Source organism: Stegodyphus dumicola, chromosome 9 (genome assembly GCF_044657685.1).
Source record: "Stegodyphus dumicola isolate Sdum_Otavi_A_Nest chromosome 9, ASM4465768v1".
NCBI classification, from domain to species: domain Eukaryota; kingdom Metazoa; phylum Arthropoda; class Arachnida; order Araneae; family Eresidae; genus Stegodyphus; species Stegodyphus dumicola.
Genome location: NC_140776.1, coordinates 2,170,622 through 2,184,848, shown reverse-complemented (window position 1 = coordinate 2,184,848; position 14,227 = coordinate 2,170,622). Strand labels below are relative to the sequence as shown.

The window sequence follows — 14,227 nt, the reverse complement described above, 5'->3', positions numbered from 1 at the left end:
AAATCTAAAACGTCCGTAGAATTTATGGTTTATATTTTCTGTTTTAAAATTTTCGTGAATTTCCATGGACGTGAAATGTCTAAAAATGAGTTTATAATCTAATAATTATGAAATCTAGGTAATAATAAAAATAACTAGAATCTCTGAATAGTATGAATTACATAGAATTCTAAATAGTATGAACTTTGAAACTTTTTAAGGAAACTCCTTAAGAACTTAGGTAGTCGATAAAAATAATGGATAAATATCAGGTTGCGGAAAAAGTAATCCATTATTTCTTCGCTAGATGGAGTTAATGGCATATATTTTGTTTTGTATTCATGCTATCGGGTCAAACTTATACTCGTTGAAGACAGAGATTTCTCTACAAAACAGTTTGTCGTTTCTTGTGTTTGCTAGAAAACGTGAGTCAGAGCGTTAAATATGGAGGTAAACAAAGAAAAATAGGTGTGCTTCACAATTTTACTTCGATAAAGGTGAAAAAGAAAGGCAGGCAGCTGAAATTGTGTTCATAGTCCCCATACTGGGACAGTCAGTCAAGCGCAATTTTAATTTTATGAATTCCGTTCCGGTAATTTTGATGTGAAAGATGCACCACGCACTGGAAGACCTATCGTCGAAAATGTCGATAAAATCTTTGAAATGGTTGAAGTAGACCGGCATGAGAGCTGCCGTAGCATCGCCCAGGAACTGAAGATCGACCACACAACAGTTAAAAATCATTTGCATAAAGCTGGGTTGAAAAAGAAACTTGATGTTTGGTACCACACTAGCTGGCGGAAGAAAACTTGATAAATCGTGTTACTATCTGCGAATTCTTGGCCAAACGGAATGAAATCGAGCCATTTCTGATGTAAGTTTTTTTATTGCTTCGAAGGTATATATTTTATTTTTGTTCAATTTAAAAAGCTGAAAGAAATTTATCCATTTATACTTGAGTATAATATTCAGACTCTCAATCCATTCTCCAATACTTTTTGTAACTTACGTTCCATGTCGGATAATTTTGTTTAATCTTTTCATATCTAAAAAAAGAGAAAACAATTAGCTGTAGGTTATATGAGTAAAAATTAAAAAATAACTAAAAGAAAAGAAAAAGAAAGAAAATCTGAAATGTTTCAGATTTTAAATTACGTCCAAAGGGGCGTTTTTTTAACATTTTGAGTGTTACGTTAATTTATTAAATATCACGTTCTTCGCACTTAAACCATAAAACTCAGTTCAACAGCCATATCGCAAAATAGTTTTAAAATGAGCATATCTTTAGAATTTCCGATACAGAGACTTTCGTGATGGAGATTAAAATGTGTTTTCTGTACATCGTTGCCATTCTTCGCTTCAAAATTCTTAAGTTTGTTAATCAAAAATTCGTTTAAGTTTTACAAAATAGAAAATTGATAATAAAACAAATTCCAATTTTCAAATTTGGTCTTCCACATGCCCATATTCGTAGAAGAATTACGTTATTCAAAATTCGGCGGCTCTATGTACCGTTGTTTTATCTCAATGCGAGAAATATACATACATTTATGCAAATTTTTATTATTTAATTTCTTTAAATATAATACAGGACGATAATACTTTGTGGCAACAGTTTGAAAAGTGATCCACCGTTTGTAGTAAATCGACGCAAAATCACAAAATGAAAACAATAGTCCTTCAGGAACAAAGCCCCTTTGGACTAATAATAATAAATAGCGACGAGGAATGGGTCGCATAAGAAAATTTCAAATTATAATGTCCATGGTTGAAGGCCGGGGAAGCAACCAAATGGTGACCAAAGAAGGACTGAGTGGGGGGGGCCGGAAAGTCTTACTGTGTGTTTGGTGGGATTGGAAGGGAATCCTTTACTATGAGCTGCTCTCCAGTGGCCAGACACTCAATTCGGACCTCTATTACCAGCAACTGGACAAATTGAAAGCAGTAATCGATCAAAAGAGGCCAGAACTGGCTAATAGCAGAAACATTGCTTTCCACCAGGACAATGCCAGACCTCGCACGGTCATGATGACCCAGCCAGAAGCTGAGTTAGCTTAGTTAGGAGGTTCTCATGCATACACCTTATAGTTGAGACCTGGTACCAAGCGATTATCATCTGTTTTTGTCTATGATAAACGTATTCAGTGGTGTAAAATTGGCCTCAAGAGAAGCATGTGAAAACTGGCTATGTCAGTTTTTTGCCACTGAGGACAAGTCATTTTGCAAAAGTGGCATAATGAAATTACCTTCTAAATGACGACGAGTTATCGAAAAAATAGGGGCATATTCAAGTCAAAGCGAATGATTGTAACCATATTAATAAAGCTTCAGGAATGAATGTAAAAAATATATTGCTTTTACCCAAGAGAGTAGCAATTAATGAGCGATTTGTATCGTTTAAAAGGTGCTACTTTGGTAGACGGTTGCACGGATTTTTGGCGAAATGTTCTTTGGCGAGCAATACGACTTATGGTAAACCTATTGCTCGACAAGTTATTTATGGTAACCGATACTTTGTTGTCATTTTATTTAAAAAATAATGCGTTTTATTATGCATAAATTCCGCGTTTTAAATACTATTTATGGCTTCTAAATATTAAAAATGAATTTAATTTTGCAATTTTATTTGAAATAAAAATTTTTTTGCTTATGATATTTTATATAATTTTATGTTGTGGATGATGTAATCAATGACGTCACCTTACTTTAAAAGTTATTGATTTTAATATCTATAAATTTATCATTAATGACTGTTAAATATTAAATTACAATTTAATTATGCATTTTTTTAAAATTATTTTATTATGTATGATTATTTAAATAATTTTAATTCTATGCGTGATGTAATCAGCTCCCTTATTTGTTACTGAATATTTGTGCATTACCGCGATATTTTTAAATTTTATTATTCATCTATTCATCTCTTCGAATTCCTTAGATTTCATAGCGAACGGATATGTTCTTTTCAAAGATTAATGTTGTTATTAATAAGTACCAAGAATTATTGGTATCGGGATCAAAAAATTGTCCTTTGAGACCTTATTTTGGCCAACCTGGTTTTCCTAACCAAAGATTTACTTCTAAATTGTTACAAGGGTCAGAGGAAATTTATTTTAAATTTTTAGAGGAAATCTCACTAATTGCTTCTTCAATGAAATGCGAGAAATATGCATCATAGATGAAGATCGTTAAAAGAGCCGATTCTGAGGACGGCCGTGTATGGTATTGTGGTCACGGTAAAATAAAAATTAGACATTCCAACTTTTTACCGGCAGTAAACTTCTAATTGCTGTCATTTTAGCTCTAGTGTACGAAGCGTTCTTATTTACTTATTTTAAAGTATTTGAATTTAAGTAATATTTTAATTCTTTTAAACGTTGGTATGATGGTTTTAATTCGATATTCAATTAAAGTATTTTAATCCAATTAAACGTTACCGCAATGTTTTATAGCGGTGTTTTTATTCTATTTCTTTGCTATTTGAAAGTAATAGTTTAATCTTACTTTAGTATTTTATACACGCAGTAAATGTATTTATTTACATTTGTCTGCCATCTTACAAAACAACGTTTTCAGCAAAAAATTACTCCACTATCTTTAATAATATTTATGTTTTTAAAGTTTTGAATACATAAAAACAGCATTTCGAATACCTAAAAACATTAAATGCATAAAAACAGCATTTTTTCAAGATGGCTGAGGATTGTAAAAACCGCGCCAATAATTGCGCCAAAGCAAATCGCCAAAAATCCGTGCAACCGTCTACCAAAGTAGCACCGTTTAAAAAACAGAAAACGTACGACAATTATTCTTATTTTTTAACATTTAAATTTACGCTTTTCTATATATCGCATTTTCCCATCACGCTTATTCGTCCATTCAAAACATTTACCGCAAATTTTAGTTATGAGCGTGTGAAGTTAATACTAATTCTTAAATTAACTTATAACCATTCTTAATTGCAACGTATGTCAAACAAATCGCGGCATGAATTTTCGCAATAAATTTAAATGTTGTCGCGAACACACTGATTCTCGCCGTAACCAAATATATTCCCGGATCTCATGTTCTCATGAATCCCTTTCATTTTATAATTTCGGTTACACTTCTTAGGCTATTTTTCATATTTAAAAAGTATATTTACATAAATTAAATTAGTAACAATCAGTACTATACCAATAGAACTTACGTGAAAATACATTGCAGATTATTCTATTCTACAATCCAAAGCTGAACTTTGAGCCTTAAATCCGAGAACTTTAAACCTGATTACAAAAAGAATTCATTCTACTTTTTGAGTTAAAAATCAGGCATTTTTGTTTGAAAATTTAAAACCTCGCTTTCACCTGCCAACTTTATTCGTCTTCAAAGCATGTTGCACGTTTGAACTTTATTAGTTTTAGATCCTTGAATTTTTTAAGCAAGAATACGATTTGCTCTTTTTAAATTACATTCCTGTGTAGCAACAAAAGTACAAACCAGTAAATGAGTTTCATTCGTTTGAAACGACTGCAAAAGAATTTTGTGTTAAAACAATTACTAAACTTGTAGAATAGTGTTTCGTAAGTCATATTAAGTCATTCATACCCACAAACAGTACCGATGCTTAAAAAATATTTATGAAGTTTAAAAGCGAATGACAAGACAACAAAAAGCATGATACATCAGAAAATCTGCGTACGCGAAATAGGTTTCAAACAACGCTGTCTAATTATATGGAAATTTAGATGTGATATAACTACGTGGATAGCATTGTCAAAATTTTATTCGTTTAAACAAACATCAGTTAAAGAAATGTGTAATATTTATACATTATTCTTTATACATTATTTATTATTTGTATCCCTACTTAGTGTATGCTAGACTTATAAAAGATTATCATGATTCCTAATGCTGAATTCTTAGTGTCAACGCCGCAAATTTTCGCGATGCTCACCCTATAAAATTTCCTTTTCTTACGGCTACAAAATGTATTGCTCTTTATAACTGAACTACTATTATCCTTTTATAGCATTTTCGTATTTTAGAGAATTACTAGCCAAATTAAATTTTTTCCAACTTGCATTGCTACTGAAAATATAAATTTAAAGCTGGTTGATAATAATGAACATCAATATACCATCGCTACTTAGAACAATCATTAGTGTGTCATCGTCAGCGAGCTATGGTTGATCCATTACGAACCATTATACCTCATCGATGCCAGACCATATAATCTAAACTTCCAAAGGGATAAATTATCAGCTGTTAACCTGATGAAGGAGAATTTGAGTAATATTGCTGCTCACAGAGTATAATGTCATGTAAATAATACAAATATGGAAGCAATAAACTGGAAATAACTGAATAAATAGAAATATCAACAGAGACAAAAATGTAACGATACATTAATTCTATGCACATCTCACCTTTGTATAGCAGTGATGAAATGTTCAGGTTCTTCTTAAGAGTTAAAACAAGACTGGAGGCACTGCTAGATTTACGAAATATGGAATTGGATGCTTTTATGCTTACACATTATTTGTTGCGCAGAGGACTGTGTACAAGTATTCTTTTCTGGAGTATTCCCTTCATCCTGAAACATAGACGCATGCTATAATTAGGCTTCGTGAAGACGAAACATGCCGTATTAGAATCACCAACTGCAATTAGGTGGTAATAATTTATTTTTATTTTCATTGGGAATATATGGAATTCTTTTCTAATCTGCGATCTTATTTTTTCCAATCCGGTGTTGCAATTTTTGCAGTATTAATGTAGGACAGGAAGATAAGTTCTCATAATTAATCATTTTATATTCAAGTTTACAAATAATATTTTTTGTCATATCGCTAAATTTAGAAGTAAAGAAAAGCAATTTATTTCTCAAATTACATGAAGTAAATTTCGTTTCGGAAAGCTATCATCGCTCGCACCTTCTTGACGAAAGTTGTTAAATCCTTTCAGAAAGTTACCTCAAGTAGAAAATCATCAATATGTATCCAAACCAGACAGCCTATTCAGTTGTGAGTGAAATCCAATGAAGACTACGATGTCGAATGACCTTCTGTCGCGAGAAAATAGAAAATAGAAAATACTATATCTAATAATTTCGCCAACTCCACTAAAACTGAAAATTGACACAATTTAAAACACCCAATTCAAACCTACAAGATTATCAGCTCACATGTTATCACATGCAATAATACGCTGTTTAGGAGATACTTTGTTATGAAACCATTATCATATATATTTGGAACGAAATTGTATGTATCATATATAAGTAAGCCATGAAATGATATCGATGCTTAATACATATTATATTAAAAATGTATCTGAAAGACAGCATGTTTCTTCAGTTCCGTATACTACTTCACAATCTGAAGTTTAGAAATCTTGTTTCTGACACGGCTAGTAAAACGCGAAGATTTACACCACATCTATGCTAGAAGAAACATCAAAATTGGCAAAACTGTTTAACTAAGAATTCCTTTGATTGAAATGCTGAAGATATAAAAGTTAAAGGAAGGCAAATCTCCATTCTTTGTGTAATCAAAAGAAATTGGCATGAGGTTTGAACTTTAAAATTGTCTTCTGGTGCATCACTAGATCATGTTGGTCAATGAACTATATAATAAGAGGGTAGATCCCAAAAAGGAATGTATAAGAAAACTAGATAAAATAAACAAATAAACAGGAACAGGGAAATAAACCGCAATGCTCCTCAATTACATCCTAATCACGGTGGCCAGCCTTCATAACAATTCAAAATGGTTTTTGGACAAATCTGTCTTGCTTCAAAAATATCAAGCCTATTTTGTCCGCCATGTTTGGGCTCTTTTCATATAATTCCATTCAAACTGAACTACATTCTACATTAGTAAATGGGTGTGATACCAATGTAAGTAAATAAATGTTTATTTAAATAAGAAATACACTCACTATTCCCATATGTATATAAACGTACTTAAAATCTGCAAGAAAATCTTCTAGAAAATGTAAAAATACTAAACAAAATTTTGTACAATTACACATAAGAAAATTATCATGTATCTATGCGACAATGTTATTGCACAGTGAAAGTATATGTAATATCCGAAAGTAAAAACTACGACTCTATCCTGCACAGGAGGATTCTGACGTAATACCAAAATACTTCTCCCAGAAGTCCTCCAGTAAGAGTGGCAGGTTAGAAATTATGCATCAGAGAAGACTTGAAATTGAGAACTTACCAATTAAGATTTACTAATTTACTTCTTTTTATGCAATTATTGGTTTTATATTAAATTGTACTGCAGTATCTGTAAAAAGGTGCCTGTGCTTACTTTGATTTACATGATTTACAAAAATGAGGGTAACGTGGTCATTTGCGGTGTAAATGGGTCGTATTAAGTATTCGTGTGCATATTGTAGTTCTCAATAATTATATGAAATTATACAACTTTAAAATGTCTTTCAACTTTAAAATGTCAACTTTAAAAATAAATGAGATATTGCTTAGACTAAATACTAGAGAAGAGAATATAACACAGATATAATAGAAGAGAGTAATATAGAAAACAGTCTAAAACGTTGTTACAATCTTGTTAGCCGCTACTTGGAACAAGAAAATTTGGTTTATAATATCATTTAGTGTATACACAAACAAATAGCACTGAATTAAAGAGAAGTATGAAAGAACTTTTAATGCTTCTCTTCTCTTCTAAGAATTTTTAATACTTTCTATATTCTTCTAATATAGGTTTTGAGTCTCTTTTATCAATGCTCCCTAGGCATTGATAAAAGACACTCAAAATCTGTATTATTCAACTGAAAAGAAAAAAAAATGTACTCCTTAAAAAGAAAAAATATCTGAAATATTTCAGATTTTAATGGTCGCCCCAAAAGGTTTGTTAAGATTTTTTACGCTCTCGCTGAGATTGCAGTGGACCAATCTGTTGTTACGCATACTCCTGCTAACACACTTTTTTTGTCTTTTTAGCTTTTTTATTAACATTGTTTTCTTCGCACTTATGACAAATACAAAATCACAAAAATTAAAAAAAGCAGCATATATTTAAAATTACGATGTAGTGTTGGTATAGATTTTTCAATTTTTTCTCAGTGCATCATATCAATGTTTAGTTTTAATAAGATGCCTTAAAAAACATTTTTTATGGTCATTTTAAGAATATTTTGTATTTTATCTTTATTCATTAAATATCATGTTACATAAAATTCTTACATATTTATGTGCCTGAAATTTATGTGATTTACATCACATATAATACTATTCACAAAATATTTAAAGCATTATAGCTATAAAACGTTCAAGAGACAGTCTCGTACGCTGGAAATAAAAATAATTTTTTCCTTTTAGAGTTGCTACTGCTCTCTTTCAAATCGTTCTGTTAGTAAGCAATTTATTAAATTTTACAAAATATAATAATAAATAAATAAATAATAAAAAACATATAAAGTCCTTCTAGTATTGACTGTATTTTTAATTACATAGATTATGTGTTAAATGCATTTTTGTAACTTAAATCGATTCGATTAAAAAGTACGAAACAAATGTTCTTAAAAACTGCATCTATTGCTTTCAGACAGCTTAGTTTCTTAATCCACAACAGACAAATTTAGTTTAAAAAATAAACATCTTATATTCTGCCGAATGGCAACAGACTCGAATGAAAATTGAAACTCCGTATTTTATCATGAATCGACGCAAAATTCCATTTCGGAACTAATAACTTCTTATGGGCTAAGAATGTTTTACAAGGAAGGCATTTTAAATAACCGTACGTATTTTAGCCTTTTAAGGCAGTAGATTGATTTAAATTCTAAAATTACCTACATGAAATATGTGAGGTGACAGTCTCTAATAATTCTCTAGAGACCCGGAATGCTAAAAGAGCACAATAAAATAATAAAATATTATAACTAAAATATATTTTAGACTTGAAGTCTAAAAGAAATTTAACACATAATTACTTCCTTTTCTCGTGAGCTAACGGAAATTCAAATTATATACATGTCACGATTTAAATACATTCCTAGTATCCTGTATCTGTGAATCTTATGACTATGTCTATTAAGATCAGAATATTGCAAAGCATTTATTGTAAGCTTTCTTCTGTCTTGCTTTCTTGAAGGAGAGCAAACTTTTCTTGAGTCTACAAGCTTTCACATTGGCAGTTTCAAAATTTGTTTATTTAAAAGTAGACTTATAGAAGAAATAATCCAATGATTTGTTTTTCTAATTTTAATAGAGAAACGTGTTTGAAGTATACAATGTCACTATTAATATTTACAACAAAATTCTGACATCTGTGAGATATATTATACCAATAAAGTAACGTAATTTAAGAAATGCCAGTATTGCAGCCAATGTAGAGGGGAGACGAAAGAGTAAAACACAGAGGATACTGTGATCTAATAATGCGGTTCTGAACTAAAATATATATCGATGCTACCACTGACGATTTTACTAAAAATTCATATTTCTTCGAGTTGTTTCAGTATTGCAGCCCATGAACGATATATAAAACGGAGAAATAGATCCTGCCTAATAGTTTCCATTGCAGATATTAAAGTTCCTCTGTAGGTGGATTTTTCCTATGTGCGTAGTGTTCGCAAATGCAGTCAGTCGCCATTGCAAAATATATGAGTTCCCATATAGCTAAAAGTATATTTCTAGTTCTGAGATGCTTGATAATACTCTAGCTTCTCTTAATTAAGGAGCTGTCAGACGGTTCGTTAATAACTCGCATGTAGTGTGATTATCCCCACATTTAAACCAAAAAGGAATATCACGTTAATATATCACATGAAAAGTAATGAATTTGTATTAAGATTTGTATACAGACAGTACTAATAATTGAGTAAGTAATTTTGAAGTACTTATTTCTATTTTTTGAATAATAAGTTAAAATTTTTTAAATTATTTTGTGAGGAAAATATCGATGCATCTTTTGTCAAACGAATCATAATGGAGTACATGGGCTGGCACAAGACGTAAAGGAGACATTCTGATATGGCAGTATGCCAAAATGATTTTTTTTTTTTTTTGTTTGTTTGTTGTTGTTGTTGTTGTTGTTGTCCGTAGAGGTGTTTTTTTTTTTTTTTTTTTTTTTTTTTTTTTTTTAAAGCTTTTAAAACTAAAAGTTTCCAAAATGAGCATCTATATTCTACTAACTAGTAAATTACGTACCCCTTTTTTTCATGTCGTATAAAACAGATGATGAATTAGGTGTTCTTCCATATGAGCATGTGCAAAATATATTAAAACCTGTCATGGCGGTTCTAAGCTGATTACTTTTTGTACATTCAAGAGATTAACGTATAAATTAGTGATATATTTTAAGATTATAAGCATGAAAATTCTGTTAGTAACGTTATAAGGTATTTCTCCTACGTGCCTCTAACGTGCCTTCGTGGTGTAACGGTAGCACGCTGGGCCGGTATTCCAGAGGTCCGTGGTTCAATTCCCGGCGAATGCGGTTGCATATTTTTCATCTTTTCTGCTTCCAATTAACCTAATGACTTTACAACGTGATGTCTATGCTTAACTTACTTAGTCTTTCATATCATGCAATTTTACCATGCCGTAGTGGACTTCAACACGAGATCCCTACTATTTGAGTCTACCATTGTGAAGTCAAAAAAATTTCACTAGATTAGGAAACTCCTGCCTTTAAAGAATTTCCCACAGCTGAGTGTTCTTCTCCAAAGTTATATTATTTTGTAACTGATAATGCATCTTCTATATTCATATAAGTATATTTCTATATTCATATAGTATATTTGTATATTCATATAAGTTAATTTTGGCATTTGTAAGAATAATCCTAATTATTATGCAATTATAAAAATATAAAACATTGATTCTTAAAACCCATACGGTATTGAATTATTTTTCTAAACAGTTTGAGTCGCTCTGAATGAATTATTTAGCCTCATTTATAAAACATTTCTTCAATTCTATTTTAAAAACTTCTTTAAAATTTAAAACCCATGTGCAGAAATGGGCCCTATCGTTGTCATATCTTTATTAACTTGATGATATCTACAGATTTTCCTTTTACTGCTTATGACTAATTACAGTACATAATTTAAATATCTATTGTTTGCCAATTCAAATATTTTGCTTTCATTCTGCGAGTATTCTATACTTAAGCTTGTTTTACAAGTGGAATTTTACTTTCATTTGAAAATTGTTACTGGGAGAAAATTGATACTACCTGCATAAAATAAAGTGATCAGTTTTTCCTTCAAGATAAAGTGGTTAGCTTTCCAAAAGAACATTTCAGTTACTCAAAATTGTTATAAAACAAAGCAATACTTTTTTACTTAAAAGGATTCACATACGAAATTTTCATTTCGCTTCATGAAATAATGACAGAAAAATGTATTTGGTACTCAAAAATCTGTACATCCTAAATCTCTTTCGCCTGTTTTATTGTATTTTACGACACTAAGATTTTCTTCAAGAATTCATAGTTTTCTTCTGCCATCTACTTAAACTGTTGTTCAGTTCATCAATATACTTCATGATTATCATATAGATTTTAGATATATCAACGTATACATAATTTTCAGTTACCGTCGTATACTTGTTATCAAAATGTCTACTTTATTGCTGCTTGTCCTCCTATTAAACACAAGTTGCATGAGTCATATTACATATTTAAAGCAAACGTGTTTCTTCGGAAATAGAAAAAAAAATCAATCTAATTCATTTCAGTATTATACTTGGATTATTGAATACTTTTTATCTCTTCTACATCAAAAAATAATTTAGTGTTTTTTTTAGTCCAAAGGGGCTTTGTCCTTGAAGGACTTAAAAATGTTTTCGTTTTGCGATTTTGCGTTGGTTGACTGTAAATATCCGTTTCAGGTTTCTTAAACTGTTGCCACCAAATGTTAGAGTCCTGTGTTATATTTGAAGAAATTAAATAATGAAAAATCTGCATAAATGTATGTATATTTCTTGCATTGTGATAAAACAACGGTACATAGAGCCACCGAATTTTGAATGACGTAATCTTACTGCGAATATGGGCATGTGGAAGCCCAAATTTGAAATTTGGAATTTGTTTTGTTATTGATTTCCTATTTTGTAAAATTTTAACGAATTTTTGATTAACAGTCTCAAGTATTTCAAAGAGAGCAATGGTAACGTTGTACAGAAAAACTTTTATCTCTAGCGCGCGAGACTCCGTATCGGAAATTCTAAAGACATGCTTAATTTAAAACTATTTTGCAATATTGCTCTTGAACTGAATTTTATGGTTTAAGTACGAAGAACGTAATATTTCATAAATAAATATAGCATACAAAATGTTAAAAAAAGGCCCCTTTGGACGTAATTTAAAATATGAGACCTTTCAGATTTCTTTTCTTTTTTTTTTAAATTAGACTTATCTTTGTGTTTTTAAAATGATTTTCCAAGATTTAAAATAATTTCCATTTTTTCAAGTACGAAATTCTGTTTTAATTTAAAAAATAAACTCATTCATAAACCTCTTTTCTATCGCTTGCGTAAACTCCCTAAAACATAAGTACCTAGAATTTGAATATTTAAACATTCTAATGATCCAACGAAGTGTATACTGATCTCGGTAAAATATCTCCATTAATACATACAGCAACACTAGCAGAACTGATGTCTGCAATTTTGAAGCGCTAGACCATTTTCAGGGAAGGGGGAAGGTCCGTTGTACCAAAATCTACTCATTAGTCACATGGCTTTAAAATCTCCAAATGAAGAGCCAGTCTCTGATTTAAAGAAATGATTGCATTAAGAATATTAGTTACAGCAGTTGCATTAAATGAAGTTGAGATAACTTGATTCAGCACAAAGGCAACTATAAATCTCTACAGTTGATCATTTGTTACATATTCCCAGTGATTCTGAAAATTTTAAAACTCTTATCTTATAAATATTTCGAGTTCTGGAATTGCAACACCCTTTGCTTCGTAATTTCAGATTTTGCATTTATTACATTTTCAATTTATAACTAGTACTTTTCGGCATCCTGAATAAATAGCTGAAAATTAAAAACCTGAATGAACACTATTGGAAAAAACATTGAACACTATTGTAATATTTTTTAGAAACACAACCATGTACTTCCGCCAGAAATCTGCCCATCAGATCAGGATTTTCACTCTTTTTTCAATAACAAAATGAAATACAACGAATTTTCTCGCGAAGTGAGTGTACTTATCACTTATTTCTCCCTTCGGGGTACACTTTACTATATCCTTACTAACATTTCGTGATAACTTAGCATTAATAACATATTACTATACTTGGCGCTTCTTGCGCGATAGCTGTAGCGATACATTACATTAAATCAAAGCATTTGGCGTCTTCCAGTAGTATTTCTGCATATTTATTCATAATGCTGTCTGTAGTTTATGGAGAATAGCGAGAGATTATTATCAGCGACCCTGACATTTAGCAGTACAAGAAAAATAACGGACAGCCTTTTGTTGGCACTGGTAAACATCATATTTATTGCATTCAAACTGGTTTGCTAACTTGTTCCAGGAGACAGAGTTCACAAGGTGTTAAATACTCGTCTGGTCCATATTTCGCATTTCTGATGAACGAATGGCAGAATAAATTTTATAACATTCAAGCACGAAAGTAAAGAATTGCATACTTGGAATTCTTGCAAATGTAAAAACATGCAATTTTATCTTCCAATTTGCTAGATCATAATTTAGTTATTTTAAATGTTACTCTTTCCCCAATTCTCAAATTAACGTTATAGGTCTTCTTTTCTAAGCCCAACTGAGAATATAGGAAACTTTTTAAATATATTTTCTATTCCAAACAACTTATTTTCAACAAATAAGTACATTATTTGCTTCAGTTAAAAAATTTCTTTTCAGTGACCTAGTAGCCATCGTAAATCCAAATTCCAGTTCTAAAAGCTTAATCTTTTATCAATCTTATATCTAACCAATTATCTTTCTTCAATCCGTGGATCGAAGTTTTGTGCATAATCCATAGCTGCAATTAATGCTAAAGTGTAGATACAATCCTGGTCTATCTTCACCATCTTTTCACAAAAACGATTTTTTTATTTCCCTTCATTTTAGGTTTTACGGTAATGTAACACTGTAGCTTTTACTCAGTGCAATGTTTAACAATTTGCTGTGTGTGGTTGTTAGAAATTCTTTGCAATTAGTATTCATTTATTGCTTTATCTCATATGTTTAGATATTTTCTTTATCATATTTATCTCCAAGGTTTTCATGATGAAAATGTAATGTA

At 30.7% G+C, this 14,227-nt stretch overlaps 1 long non-coding RNA gene across 1 annotated transcript in view; it reads right to left on the bottom strand.

Moving 5' to 3' along the window:
- Positions 1-845: 845 nt before the first annotated feature.
- Positions 846-14,227, bottom strand: part of LOC118189177 (uncharacterized) — a 177,987-nt gene continuing 164,605 nt past the window's right edge. Inside the window, exons 2-3 of the long non-coding RNA XR_004758220.2 lie at positions 5,388-5,554; positions 846-1,025 (exon numbers count right to left, since the gene is read on the bottom strand). This is a non-coding gene — a long non-coding RNA (uncharacterized LOC118189177). The remainder of the gene's footprint in view (positions 1,026-5,387; positions 5,555-14,227) is intronic.